The 15,563-nt window shown below is 42.2% G+C and overlaps 1 long non-coding RNA gene across 2 annotated transcripts in view; it reads right to left on the bottom strand.

Moving 5' to 3' along the window:
* LOC116441649 overlaps positions 1-15,563 on the bottom strand; it is a 178,983-nt gene that overhangs the window by 120,679 nt on the left and 42,741 nt on the right. The window contains exon 1 of one of the 2 annotated variants that reach the window (XR_004239204.1): positions 74-366. The exons of the other annotated variant lie outside the window; for it this stretch is intronic. This is a non-coding gene — a long non-coding RNA (uncharacterized LOC116441649). Of the gene's footprint in view, positions 1-73; positions 367-15,563 lie in introns of those variants that run through there. 2 annotated transcript variants of the gene reach the window in all.

The following is a 15,563-nucleotide window of genomic DNA, read 5'->3' as shown; positions in this document are numbered from 1 at the left end:
AAGCTCAGTATGACACTTGTATCTAAACTCTGAATGTGAGCTGTACCCAAAATGTTGCCCATATGTTACTTACTTGCCAAGGGATTTGAGGGAAAGAAGGTTAAGTAGTACATTCAGACAAGCTCTGATAATTCATGTGTGGAGCAGACACAAAATAAGGAGCAGCAGTTGTACGGCTGGAGGCAAAGGGGAGACAGAGAAATGGGAAGAGGGAAGCAAGAGGTCTACAGCTGAATCATGCCTAGTCTCCCCATCTTTCTTGGTTTTGACAGAATCCTCGGATGTAGAAAAAGTTTCATTTGCCAGTTTGTCATTAAATGCCAGCCTGTGCCTACAACCAGTACAAAGAGCAGGTAACTTCCAACAATTCCTACAAAAGAAGGCAAAAATGTTACTGACAGTATCTCGTACATCTCCCTCACCTGATTTTCTGATACTTCCTCTTCTCATGCCCACTCCCCAAAATAAAATACATTAGAAAAAAAAAATATAGCTATATTTTGAAAGAGTAACAAGCCATCACTATTTTTCTGACTGACCCTAAACCTCCAACATCTCATGTTCTGTTCCATCCACACAGGTGGGAAGCCACTGAGACACTTCATTCAGGGTGGAATCACACCAGTTTAGAACCGCTGAGCATCATAAATATGACACTAATCAATGGGCGGGGAGTGGGCAGAAAAATGCCACAAAACCCCAATGATTTCTATGAATAAATGCCCAAAATTCAAATTCCACAGCTGGCAACTTCAGAGAAGCTCCTCTGACTCCCTGCAAATTTCTTTTCAGCAGGAATATTAATTAACGTGGGTTGTTTTTTTTCCTTGCGCACAGGAAATTCCCTCTGCATCTGCCACACAGGGTGATTCTTTCATTTTCAGGAACAGGAATATAAAGGAATCCCTGAAGCATATCAGAGCTGGGCTTGTGCTAAGTATCAACCGTACTTATCTTTTAAAAGATTTTATTTGTCTTATTTAAAACATGAACAGTGACTCAAGACTTGCTATCATTTCTCCTCCACATTGCTACCACAACTGAAGAAGTTAATGGAATACATAAAATACCGCAATAAACCCAAGTTTGCCCCCCAGCATTTCAAGTTCCCTTTCTAAATTAGTTCAGGGAAACAGCAATTGGGTCACTCTCATTTTAGATCTCCCAACAGCAAAAAGGCAGATTTCCCTGATTTTGGTAAAGAAGCCTAAATTGTTGGTTAATTAACAAAGCCATTTAACTTTAGAAATCAATCAAGTCCCAGAGGTGAATATCAAGGTTACCTTGAGTCAAGAGCACTGTAAAGGAATAAAACAAGGTTTTATCAATATCATGATGGCACAAACATGTAGAAGAATACAGCGCTTTACCCCGAACGTGGAAGAAAGAATTTCAGAGGGTGAGAGTTGAAAGCAGAATTGCCAATACCTTCAGATAGTTCTGTCATGATCAGGGCCACAGTGATTACTTTTTCTCTCCCAATCACAGAGGGGAAGATAAAACACACCTCTGATATTTTTTATTTTTCTTTTTAAATGAAAGAAGGGTCATTCAGGTTGAAAGTTGTACAGCTGGTTAGAAGCAGCACAAACATTAGCCACAAAGCAGGATAAGTTTAAACAGAGTCACAGGATCTCACACACTGATGCCAATAAAGCTTCACTGCTTTGTAGCACCCAGGAGAGCAAAACCAGCCAGCTACCTGAGGAATGCACAAATCCCAGGAGCAAACTGGAGTGTGCAAGCAAGGAACAAAACCTCCACAGACAACTCTTCTGGGGCTGCTGAGGGTCCAAATGCCTCACCAAAGGGCTGCTTTTGCTTCTCCCTCGACAATCTTACCAAAAATATTAATACTGCTCACCAAGCACAACCCACCCAGCCATGCCAAAGGGCTCCCAGAACATTGTGATCTGGGGGATAATAAACAATAACTTAAGGACACACAGAAACACACAGCCTTTTCTATACAATACTTCTAGATTTGCTAAGGACAATTTTGTCTAAAATCCACCCATACCTACCAGTGCTCTTCTGAGTGTACAAGTCACGGCCATAATGTTTTGGGGTTTTATTGCTATTTTTACACAAACCCCCTCAGAGGACTAAGTGGGCTCAGCGGGTTAAAATAAAGATTGAATATTTAAGCCCTCTGGCAACAGAAAGTAACATGTTCGCAAACACCGTGACAGGGGAAGGGTATGAGGAGCCCCAGCTCACCTGACATGGCCCGGAGACATGGATTCCCCTTCATGGGAACACTCCCGCTCAGTCTTCCCACAGCTCTGAGGGGAAAAAGTGCAGCCCAGGTGCCAGGGTCTCTGCTGGTCCAAAGACCAAGCACAATTCACCAAATATTTGCAGTAGAAGCAGCCAAAACTGTCTCGGTAAGCAGCAGGGGCTGTGGGGGCCGTGAGGGGACGCAGCACTGGGCGTGGGCCCAGCAGCCCCTCAGCCTCACCACAAGGGCAAAATGACGCCGCGCCCCGAGGAAAGTCTTCCAGAAAATAGACACTTAGCGCTCTCTACACACTGCTTTATAGGGAAAACACGTTTCCTAGGGATTTGGCAGCAAAATATAACTGGCTGATGTGGTGTGGGATGGCGAGATGGCTTGCGTGTCCTCGTCACCCTCACAGCAGTGAGGACTGAAGTCCCCGCCCTTCAAGGCCCAACCTTTCCACAACAAAACAACAACTGTGAACAGCAGCTAGACAGTGTAAATTCCAAAACTCAGTACCCAGCAAATGCAGATGTACAAGGAATTTTAAACAAATAACCTGTGTGTGCATGCACAAAGAAAAACCTCAAAGAAAGATCCCTTTAACTGCCATATTGATGAGCTCTCTCTGGCTCCCATTCCACAAATCCTTCTGTGGAGGGAGCCACATTCTGAGCAATATCAGGATATCATTTAAAATGTGCATTGTTTATCCCTTCTGATACATTATACATACAGCTCTGCTGTCTCTAAGGCAGGGGCAATCCAAGCACAGCACTTGCCATACAAAAATTCACTAAAAAACACTCCTGGTCTCAACCAAAACAGGCCATTTTCCCTTCCTTTTGGATTTCAGAAATAACCTTTGCAAAAAAACAAAAAGAGGGGGAAATGGAAGTAAATAATATAGTGCCTTTTCTGAGCACATCAAGGGTTTTGGAGCTTCAGCATGTGGAGGGTTTTTTTTACCTCAGTGAGCTGGGTAATATAAGGTGTCTAAATGTAGAGAAAAAGAAAATATCATCTGTCACTGCCTTAACAGCAAGAAGATAAAATTATTTCTATAGACTGAAAACAGAAGTACTCCTGAAAGAAATCGTAGCTGGAGAGTTATTTGTGGAACAGTATTTATCAAGAGGTTAAGGGGGGGAAAGAAAAAAGTGTTCATTGGGGGAAAGAAACATAACAAGAGAAATTAAATATTTCAAAGGCCTACTGAAATATAATTTCTAAATTGAATTAAAATTTTAGGAAATTTCACACAGTTAACCGGTCATATTTTTCCTTTTCCCTGTTGTGTGGGTGACATAAAACATACAAGCAATGTAGTAAGATAGAGAGATGTTATATAGACTGATATTGATTCCTTTTTTTTTTTTATTTTAATGCCATGTAAACCAAGACTTGAGACCAACTTAGGGCCAAAAGACAAGATACGAGTTTTAACAGTTCTGATCAAGCCATGCCGGCAGACTGGTTTAATTTCCCCTGTTTTCTGAACAGAATCAAGGCTGCTTCTTTCCCCTTTTGCACCACTGTGGCTGCACCGTCTTTCCCATCCAGCTAAGGACTGTGATTTTGGGCAATTTGAGAATCAGATCAAAGCATTCAGCAAAGCTGCAAGATGCCTACATGAAATCTGAACGTGCGTGAGAGACTGCATGGAGAATTCCATTCAGCTTTCTGAATGCAATCAAGGGCTCTGTCCTCTGACCATAATTTTTTTTTTCAGGTTTAAAAAGTAATGCTGTGTTTTCTGAATAAGCTTCAAAGTACTGAATTGTTTGCTACAAATTATTATATATATTATAAAGGACAATTAGGGAGAAACATTATTATTTTAAAAGTTATTTTTCTTTAAATTCAGGTTTGATAATTTTGCCTTTTACACCCCCAGCCTTCCCTTCTAAAACACTGTTAGTCTAAAGAAACCTGATCAAAGACAGGTGGTCTCCATTTTACAGCAGTTGGAAAACCTTTCTTCCTTTAAATTCTTTCACTGGAATAAAAGGACTGAAGTAATTTTGCTTAACGTTCCTGAGATCATTCCACCAGATTGAAGTCAAATAAGAGAGATTTCAGCTCCAGCAATGAACGCTGAATGTGCAAATCATGCATTAATCATTAATGATGTTTAATCAGTTCTACTTTGTACAAAAATGCTCCAGCATGCACCAGGCACTCAGAGCAGCCTCTTCTCTTCCAGTGCTCCTTACTGGGATGTAGGAAATGGCACCCCATGGTCTCAGAGAAAATGAGAAACACTGGATATATTCAATGTCAGTGTGATCAAAGGGATCAGCTAAAACACTCATTGCATGATCTTTCCACTTAAATACCTTTTGTCTGTATAACTCTCAGACAGGATTTCATCTCAATTTGCAGAGAGCATTTATATTTATCTAGCTCCTTCAAACTGCAGACATCATTAAAAGAAATGCACTAATACTTTGTCATCATCCTGACAAATCCCGAGGGAATGTAAATGCCTTGCAGACAAAATCCTTTCAGATTAAACCCAAGGCAGGTCACTGAAGAAATCTGGCTGAAGACTCAAGCTCATGACATCACCCAAACATGCAGCAGCCACGTGATGAAAGGCAGCACAACACTCGGTGATAAATGCACAAATTTCCCAAGACAGGTTTAATAATTGCTTACCCAGACAACCTTCTGGAAGATGGACATGAAAGTGCAAAGACAAGTAAAGTGGGGGAAAACTCACCAAAAAAACCCCCAGAAAATCCAACCCTGAACCAACAAAACACTTGGTTTTGAAGTGGTTTTGAACACTTGGTTTTGAATATGAAGTACCTCATATTCAGTTTGCTCTGTGTCATTTCTACTTTAAACCAGGCTGTGTGTTTGCATTAACAGCCAGGGTGCAAAACACAAACAGGGTTGGAAAGAGGATCCAAGACCAGCAATAACTCTCCAGAACTACAAGACTGCTTCAGAAAATGCACCAGTCTCCAAGAAAAGCTTTATGACCAGCACCAGCTACTTCCCTCCTGCTACAGGAGGCAGATAGACAAATAATAAATACATTTTCTCACTGGGTTCTGCTTTCTGCAGGAACTCCTTTTGGCTTTCCTTTCTTTGAGTACTGAACAGAAGCATGACTGAACCTGCTTCAGAGTCCAAGGATGCAGAGGATCACTGCCACCTGCAAACAAACTGGTCTGTGTTTCCTCATCTACAGAAGGGTTCAAGGAATTTAAAAATAACCCCCTTTTTGCCTCATCATGACAAAGGCTTTTCTTTCAGCAAAAAACCAGCACCAGCCAATCACTGCAACTGCTACATTTAGCATCAGCAGAGATGGAAACTGGCAGCAGCAGGACTGTACAGCCCCTTCTTAAAGAAGATTGACACCAGAGACCAAAAAGGCTCTCAGTTACTACACCTACACAGATTGCTTCATTCATGCCAAGTCTCCCTTTCAGCACAGGATCACTCAAAGATTTCTATCCCGATAACATTTACTGATAAGGACAACCTGCACTCTCCCATGCTGCCCTGATCTCATAGACTAGGCTGGGCTTTAGGACATGTACGAGATAAGCTGGTATTTGTAGGCATTATTTTGCCTTATCTGCTCTTTATTCTGCCTGCTCCCTTCCAAATGGATTTCTTGTTTTTAAAAATCAACCCCAAAAACTTCAGACTTCTCTCTTGTTTCTAAGTCTGGAGCCAAACCTGGAACTGCCATCTGCAAGTTGAAGCATTACTTCAAGCAAGGAATTGTCATTCATTTTTACCTGGGTTCCAGGAGGGTTTCAGACATTCCACGATAATCCAGAGTTTTAAAAGAATTAGTAATACACTCATAAATCAACCCAAACCGGAAAGCAAGAAAACAAGTGAAGTTGCATTTTATCCTGCTTTTTTTTTAAAGGCTGCCAATCCTATTTCCTTGGATTTGAGATGTAGGCTGTCCACAGCTTTGATGTGAAGTATTTTGGAAAGGGACAAAGAGCTCAGCACTGCATTTGAACCACACGGAAAGGGGAGTTTATCCTGGAGGTGCTGAGAATCCCAGGCTGGACGGGCAGCAGCAAGTGCTGCTGTCAGCTGTGGTGAATGCAGAGGCGCAAAATTAATTTTTATCTGAGACAAAGGCCAAGATATTCAGCTCTAGAAATGAATTTCCCAATGTAAACTACTTCCACTTCAAGAGGAGCCTTACTCAATTAAAGCCTGTACTATCAGCTTCAAGTGAAGAGATCAGACAGAGGTCCCTAAGCAATTACATGAAACAAAGTCACCCTTACAGCAGCCTCTGTAATAAAACCAGGGCTCCATTTCATACTGTTTTATTCTCCAGAGATATTTTCTAACCAGGTTTCAAAAGGAATTCAACTTTTGCAATTCACAAGCCCAGATTAAGAAATCCAGTCCGTAGGTCAAAGACACAATTACCTCAATTTCACATAAATCTCCTTCCCTCACAGAAAACTTGACAGCTTTTTTTCAAGAGCAAGTGAAAAGAATCATATAACTGATGTACGAATATTTTCTCATTGTCTGTGACTCCTCTCCTAATTTGCCAGAGGCTTCAGTTTTCTGAAATTTAGTATTATTTCTTACTAAAAAAACCCAACAAAACAATAAAATCTGTGAAGAACTTACTTGTATATAGCTTGACAGAGGAAATGAAACCCAAATTGTTGCTTTGAAAAAATATTTATTAAAACCAATTTGAAAGCCTCACTTTTTTTAGTTTTCCAATCTGAAATTCCTGAATTTTTCCTCTGTTGCTGCTGTCAGTGACATTTCCTACCTTTTGCAGTGGTCTAATGAAGTCCTTCAGCAGCTTTAAAGACTTAAATCCTGCAGTGACTTCAGTCTGCTCAGGTGGACTTCCACCTTATCCACTCTAACAGATTTAAACCAAGTTTGTTGCCTTGTCTGCAGCCATATTCTATAATTCTTGCTGAATTTTATAGTCATCATCAACTTATCCATGGACTTAATTTAAACATTCACCCAGGTATAAATCACAAACATATAAAATACAGCACTACATGTGAAGCTGATTAATGTTTCTCTTAACACCTGCTTGAACTCTTACCTAACTTGTTGCACATTGATGAAAAACTCTAATTTCTTCCTTTGCTGTAAGGGAACAAAGGGATGAACTGGGCAACATCCCCTTTACAAGGCTCATGTGTTGGAATTAACATGTGCAACAGCTCAGGCAAAATTTCAGTTCTACTTAAAACATTTAAAACTCCCCCTGGCTAGAAAAATCACCTTTTTCTTACAAACCACAACTATAAACAACAATGTAAAAGACAAGCTCCTCATCCAACTCTCTTACTAAATCAACCACTGAAACACTGGTAAACCTCTAAATCTGGAGGAGGCATTAAAAAAACCCCTGAAAGCTACAATAGCTTAATGTCAAAATCTATTTTTTCCTTTAACAATAATGCAATGGCAGTGCCTTGCTGTAGCCTTTCACACACAGTTCACAGTACAGCAAAGCCATGGCTGGTGACAGTGATATTAACAGAGAAAGATCTACCAAGCAGGTACAAAGCAAATGCAACTTTTCATCCAGAAATCAAAATTTTGGGTGTGTACTGGGGAGAGACAAGGTGTAAACCCAATATCTTTATGTCCTGTGCTTTTATGGTGTCTGACAGATGGACCTAACTGAGCCTCTGAAGCACTAATGTGCTAAATAATAAAATAAGGAATCAAATGCCTCCACAACCCAGCACTGCATCTGAACAAAGTGTTTAAGAGCTATGGCTAAAGCAGCAAAAAACAGATGAATAGCATGAAGAGTCTGACTCACTCCTGAAGCTTAGATTTTTAAAGGATCCTACCTACCACTGATGGCACAGCAGTAAGGGATGAGCACAAACACCCAGAAGGCAAGGCTGGGAATTGCTCTAAACATATCAGGGGCAAATATCATTCCTACATGAAAAGCAGCTCTAAGTTATCTGCTAGTTTATAAGCACAGTGTGCAAAAACATGGCAAGAGCACAGTGTAACCATGGTTTACAAAACACAATGCAAGGAAGTTTTCTGGGGAAACTAAAGGGAAAGAGAGAAGGGGAACTTGTTGGAGCAAGTACTGGCATTTTAATCAGCACTACTGCTCTTGGGATCAACAGTCTCATCAAGGCACATGGCAGCCCAAAGCATCAGTGTCTCACTACTGCTTTGGCAAAGAGCTTGGCCCCAGTACTTCATTCTCGTGAAGTACCTCATCCTTGGCAGCAGCAGCTGGACCCTTTCCTCTGACAACCCTCCAGGGAAAGTCAGGGAACTGTTTAGGAACAAGTTTGGGCTCTTAAGGTAACGCTCCCAAATCTTCCTGCTCCTTAAAGCCACTGCAGTGTTAAGGGGTGAAGCTCCAAGAAATTGTTTGGCCCTTGGGTTCAGTGAGAAAGTGTGTTAATGATAAAGAGAGAGGAGTGTGGTCCCCCACAGATCCAATCAATCATCCACAGAAATCAGCTTCAAACACCTCTACATGTTAAAAGCCCCTGCTGTCTGTATCTTACTGTAACCTTTCCACACCTAAAACCCAACTGGTAAGCAGCAAATTGCATTTCAGGTGGTATTTTTGGCCACAACAGCATCACTGATTCAGACTTCTGACTGTAAGCAAAGCTTCTGACTAAATGTAAGACACATTTGCTGCTGTCACCAAGGGGGTGGCAAGGGGAACCACTGTCCCTTTTGCTCTGCAGAAAAGGACCTGCTTTGCCTGTTCCTGGTTTGCACCTGCAACAGAGGGACTGTAGTAGGTGACAGCCGGGAGCAGGGAGAGCTGCAGAGCTCAGCCATCCTGCACCAAGTGACCACCCAAGGGACTGTGCATGTGACCAGCTCCCCTCCAGCCTCTCCAGCTCAGAGGGAGGGACCTTTAGAAGGTGACTGGACAAAATCCAACTGACCTTTGCATGAGCCAAGAGCTCCCTGTCTTGTAGCCCTGCACTGCTGGAATAGTGGGGATGTGCCTGGAGCCCCTCAGGTCACTTATCACTTCCACTCTTAGAGAAAGATAAATGCTAAAACTATTACGGACCAAAATGCTTCCGATAATTTCCGAGGGGTTTTTTTTAACATTGTCAGGTTATATAATGACATGTCACACTGACAGCTGATGAAAACATTTACTGTTACTTTTTTCAGCACGCTCAACTCATTAATTAATGATGCATCCAAACCAAAATAACTGACAGAAGCCTCCTGCCTCACCCAGTGTTATGTGGCCTTTATTTATAGATGTATCACTTCCACTCAGAGGTAGTTCAGAAAACGTGTGAAGAGGGAGGCAAGAGGAATCGTTCCCCTAGTGCCAGAGTCAGTCCTAAATAAGGCAAGGGGGTGTGTGGATCTAACCAGGAGAGGTGGGCTTTGAACCCAGCATTTCCAGTAAGGCAGGAATAGTCTGGCAGTGGGAGTGAGAGATTGTAACACAAACTCCACGAGTACCAAACAAAAAGCCTACTATGGTACAGGATGCCTTGAGATGTGCATACACAACTAGGAGTATTTAGGCACATATTCTGGGAAATGGACTAAACCAGTCACTCTCATTTCTTCTGTTCAATTGCTCAGGATCTGCTATGGTCCAATGAACACCTGGGACTTCCATCCTGATGCATTTAGTGCTAAAATAGACATTTAGTGGAATTACGAATATCTCGGATGTATCCAGTTTGGACCTGATGTGATTTGGTTCAACTGCAGCACTTTCAGATACCATTCCTATTACTCTGCCTACAAATACCTCTGAAATAATTCTTTATTTGGAGTTACAAAGAGTTTAACTATCTTCATAAAATTAACATGTAAAAATCAGTATCAAACGTGACCCTTTTTAACACATTCAAAAACTTAAATGCACTCATACCAAGCTATCTGAACCTTTTATGTGCTATTAATGAAAACCCCCAGGGTTCTCACAGAGTCCTGAGTGTTTCATAGAGTTATAGCCATCAACAATTTTACTTTTTTCAGTGTAGAAATGCACCAGTGCACATCTGAAAGTGCAGACAAGCTTTGAGGGCAGAAATATTGTGCTGCCATTCCCACAAAAGCCTTTGCTGGCCCTCAGTCAGGAGTATTTTTTCCCTGACACTGCATTGCCCATTTTCCCCATCCAGAGAGCATCAATTTGACCAAGGGAATGAAGCAGAAAACAAGACATTTGTAAAGACATTTTAAGAGCTACCCTTGCCACACTACAATTTGGCCTCCTGCAGGCCCCTGACTGTGCAGCAGAGGTTGATTGCCTAAATAGATTCATTTATTTTAAAGGCAGCCAGCTTCCCACATACCTCTATGTAAAATAAACTGTGATACTGCTTATCCACTACCAGCACCTCTGGCACATCCATTTAGAATTATTCCTCATTTATCCCCACTGCTATCTGTATTTTAGATCAAATATTCTATCGCCTGCTGTTATTTTGGTTAATTAAAATGACCTTGGGAAAACAGACCAGCCACAAATACTTAATGCTACCCTGCTGATGCCTGAGCAAGTGGAGTGACAGATCTATCAAAAGCAGACACCAACTTCATTGACATCAACTTCCAACAATGGCACCTGAAATTCTGTAACAGCTTCCAGCACCGTTTCTTAACTACTATGACTTGTAAGATTAATATTTATTATTATTATTATTTCCCAGCTTGGGCTTACAGACTTAATACCATTAAGTTTAAACACATAAAAACCACTTTAATCTCAAGGGCTTTGATGCCACCCCTTAAAATTTTGTGGAGTTCAGAGAAGCATTTCTAATTTTAAAGGTATTTGAGTAGCTATTGGTATTTTTACAGGAAATATTGAAACTGCTGCCACAGACTGACCACTCACCCCTCTCGCTGCTTCTTGGCTGTTTTCTGAACTCCAGGGACTTCACTGAAGGGCCCAGGGCTGGCAGGTGGGAGAGGTTAAGCTCAGTAGGCTCCAGTGGAAAGACATAAATGGCCTCAGCTGGACCCCGTGAGATCTCAATGAGATCACAGCAAATCAGAACACGGTCACAATATTTGCAAAGAGAAAACCGTGGTAATTATGTCTGTCAGCAACAGGATTGTTTGTTCTAGAGCAAATCATTTATCCTCAAATTCAATGGGAAAACCTGGAAACTTTGCTGGGAGTAGTCATCACAAGTCAGAGCACACTCAAATTATTCCCAAAAAGACTTTCCCAAACCCTAAAGGGCTACATCAAGAAATAAGATTTGTGAGCAATTGTACTTGCAGTAGAAGCCCTGATCCTGTGGCAGGCCACCTGGGATGAGTGGTTTAATTAAAATATTAGTGATTTGGGCATGGAAGCTAAAAAAATTTGAGGATAAGATTGGTTTTCTTGCCAGTGTGTTCTAGTAACAAACTGAAGTTTATATGTCCTTTTTGTTACTTGAGAAATGCTCTAAAATAATCTTTTGTCTGGAAAATTCTTTTGGAAATGGACTCTATGCACAATAATTGTTATCAATAAACATTTTCACCTCAGAAATGTGTTCAGGACTGTATGTGCACAGTCTAATCAAATCTGGAATAATTGTTTAGAAATAGTCTTATCACAGAAACTATTTTGCTTTCACTCTGAAAATTGACTTGGTTAATTAATCATGAGGCTTTTAACAAGTATTTATGCTTCTCCAAGGGCAGAGACTGAATATGACAGGATAAAAGTCTGCCCAAAAAGGCTGAGCTATTCAGCAAGGTATCAAGCAAGCATGAAGGCCCGGTTTCTAGGGGTTATTTCACTGTATTTTAACAATAACAGAAATATTTCACAACGTTCCCAAAGGGCCATGTACCCCTTGGATTATGTACAAAGAACAACTGACAGGATAAAACAGGAAACACAGATAGAGGTTGACACGTATCAGCACCCAAGGAAAGTGAGTATCTGTACCTCAAGGTGTTTATCTGTCACCAATCTTTCAGTGGGATTCAAAGAAAAACAAAAGTCTGAAGTATTCACTGTAGACTGGGGGCTTCCAACAGTTCCTTACATATGGAAAAGCACTGAGAAAACCTGGAAGGGAGGAAAAGAGCACACCACCAGCAACGGGAAAGCAGGAGACAACCCTGCTACGAACTAATGATCAAAGGGAACTGCCCAGCTCCGACAGAACGTGTTTCTCTTGGGGTCTCACCGGTGGGAAGAAATGCAGGGAGGAGCTGAAGCACCTCTTGAACCAGCATGACTGAGAAAGGCTCCTGTGGTGCAAGGATAAAGGGAAGTTGGGAGGTGATGCAGAGAGGAGAACTTGCTTGGGCTGGTGAGTCGGGGGAGAAGGTCTGGAAGCAGCTCCGTGGTGGGGGAAAGGCCAGAGCAGAAGAGCCATGAGATGCTGCGATGGCTTCTGGGATTCTCCCCCCTCGCCTGTGGGCTGTTAGTTTAAGTTGGCAGAGCAAACAGTGAAGAGCCATTTCCTGCAGGGAAACCCCTCTGTAGCAATGTCCATCCATGTGCTGTGAGCAGCAGGAGCCAGGCGAGAACAGCGCAGCGATTTCAGGATGAAACTGTCCTGCCACTCACTTGCATGTGTGAGCTAAAAACACCCAGCCCATCAAACCTGGCGTCTGACGTCTCGAGCATGCAGGATGTGCCTGGAATAGAAGCCTGTCTGCTCTGAGCATATGCTCATTTCTATAATGATCCCTCATTTTATTCCCTCTCCCCAGGAGGAAGCAGAACATCATGAATGGGGATCACAAAACGCCATTGATGAGCTGTAATGTCAGAAAGCTGAGGCCCAACAAACTGTGGGGTGAAACAAGCAGGTAACAGGTTGTTAACATTTTAATGCAGTTTGAAACATTACCAAGAATTTGCGCTTTGAGCCAGAGAGGTCTCAGGCAGGTGGCAGGAGTGCTCTGTGCCATCCACTGCCTTCACACCCCCTCCAAGGTGGGACTTTTTCCTTGATGGAAATTAAGTAATAACAAGTAGGAAGAATGACTGTAACATGAGGAAACAAAACAGCAGGAGCAAACCTTGGGCTTTTCTATTGCTGTGTTATATAGAGCTGAAGCTTTTGTTAGCTGGGGATTCTACTTCCAAAAAATGAAACATCACTGCCCTCTTCTGTAATCCAAGCCAGCTCTATCCTACCAAAAATGTGTGTGAAACACTGGGCAGTTACATGCCAGCTGACACTGACATAGTGAACTTGCCCAAAATACTAAACAAAAAAATACTAGTTAATTTTTCCATAATAATTTCCATGTCTGTATCAGTCTTCAAGAGCCTGCTAAAGGTCTAGCCCCGAAGAGAAGAAATATGGAACAAATCCACTGGAATTTATTGATTTAACAGTTTGTGCGTGAGACAGAATCATGTCCACTTCTGAATTTACTAAAAAGCTGTCAGAAATTTCCAGCATTCATTGAACTGTCATCTGGGCCTCTTGTCTAAAATGAACTAAATTTTCCCCACAGTTTTTAAAGAAATTATGTACAAGTTGATGTTAAATTGCCCTACACTCCAGGGAAAGTGGGAAATCACTGCCTGGATAACAATTCCAGAAGGAACCTGGAGATGCTCACCCACACCAACTGCAAATGTTGCCCTCCCAGCCCATGGTGTCCTGATTTAGCCTCCCTCTTCGCAATGCTCACAATTCCAGTGCATATTCAACCTGCTCTTGTTCAATCACTGTGTCAGCCAGGAATTCCCTCATTCTGCCCACATTACCACATCCTGCACCCAAGCTCTTCCCATTTTCCAGAGCCTTTCCTATGACTTTTTCCATGCAGAAACACCTCTGGGCACCCACTCCTGCTTTAGGCCTCCTCTTTTAAGTATTTTTTCAGCTACAACCTGCTCACTGTCAAGGCTCTCATCTCCTGAAAGCCAAAAACCCAAAAGTGAGCTCACCAAACTGAAGGCTCCCTCATGCAAGTTTAAAATAGACTCGAAATCTAAAAATATTTTATTTATTGAAAGCAAGCAGCAGCCTTTAACTGCGTAGGCTGGAACTCGGGATTGTGGATGCTCCTGCAGTGCTGAGGCTGATTATTTTTTGGGGAGAAATCTGACCTGCTCATGGGTTTGAAAAGATTTTCCACATCTTTTTCCTTACAACGGAAAGCTCCCCTTCTCTCCCATGCTGCTGGAAAGGACATGTTACACTAAATGATTCACAGAATAGGTTGAATATGAAAAGGCAAGAGAAAGTAAACTTCATGTGCCCACAGCTGCCCAGGGAAGTGGAAAGAGCTCCTCCTCATGGCACCATTATCCCTGTGGGAAAAGGTGCAAGCCAGCCCCTGTCGAATTGTACACAAATGCAGATACCCTGCAGAACAGGGCAAGTTTCTAATTCTGCTGACTTGCCCTCTCTAGGCAGAGCATTCTTTATAGTGCTGCAGTGCAGTGAAGAGAAATCCCTATTAATGTTTATGAATTGCTAAGCCAAGACAGGGAAACCATCTGAATTATGAGGTTCTTATACATAAAAATACAAGGAGTTATAGATTTCTTTTGCCATATTAAATAAACACACCAGGACTGCAAGAGTCCCTGTTAAGAGCCATTCCTCATCCAGCCCTGTGAGCCAGAGCTGATTTATGCTGCAGGGAAGATAAACATTTAGGTCTGTTTTGAAAGCTGAGCCAGGGCCCTCACACTTTAATTGCTTTGAACTGCCCTATGATTTTTTATTTCATTCCAGTCCACAACAGTGACACAGAGAGGCACTGAAAGTCTAACACAAATATAATTATCTTAGTGTCAGCTTGATTCAGCGGGGTATGAGTAGCTCTGTTTCAGTTATTACTGCTGGCAAGGCCAGAGATACTGTAACTTTTACAAAAACAACTGTAGCCTGATTCTGGAAATGCTGCCTCCCAAGGGTGTGCATCTCAGCCCAGCAGCCCTGGGGACGGGACCAGGAGGCTGAGTGCTGCACTGGGACTGGGGACAAAAGTGAAATGTGAGAGAAATATTGGTCAGGAAAGTAAAACAGGGACGGGAGTGGAGCGTGAACGAGGCAGGAATGGCTCCCACCATGCGGTGCCTGCAATGCCAGGCAACGAAAGTTGGTAAGAGCTCTTCCCATCCCTACACAGGGTGGTGGGATAATTGATAATGCTGCTATCAGCTGATGAAGTGAGGCACAGAGTCCTTCTCTCCCCTTAAAAAACCACAGACTACAGCAAAGGAGCACACGTGGACACACACAGGCCCACACGCACACACGATGCTATGTCCAAGCTGAGGAACCCACTGAACTCACTCTAACACTCAGAGAACAAAACACTCAGCAGTGTAAAGCTCTTTACAACCCTGTTTTAAAAAGAGGAAAGCAGCCTATCTGCTGTAATGCCTGCGAAAACATTT

The sequence above is a fragment of the Corvus moneduloides genome, chromosome 3, assembly GCF_009650955.1.
Source record: "Corvus moneduloides isolate bCorMon1 chromosome 3, bCorMon1.pri, whole genome shotgun sequence".
NCBI lineage: Eukaryota > Metazoa > Chordata > Aves > Passeriformes > Corvidae > Corvus > Corvus moneduloides.
Note: the sequence above shows the minus strand (reverse complement) of the source record. Positions and strands in the feature narration are given on the sequence as shown.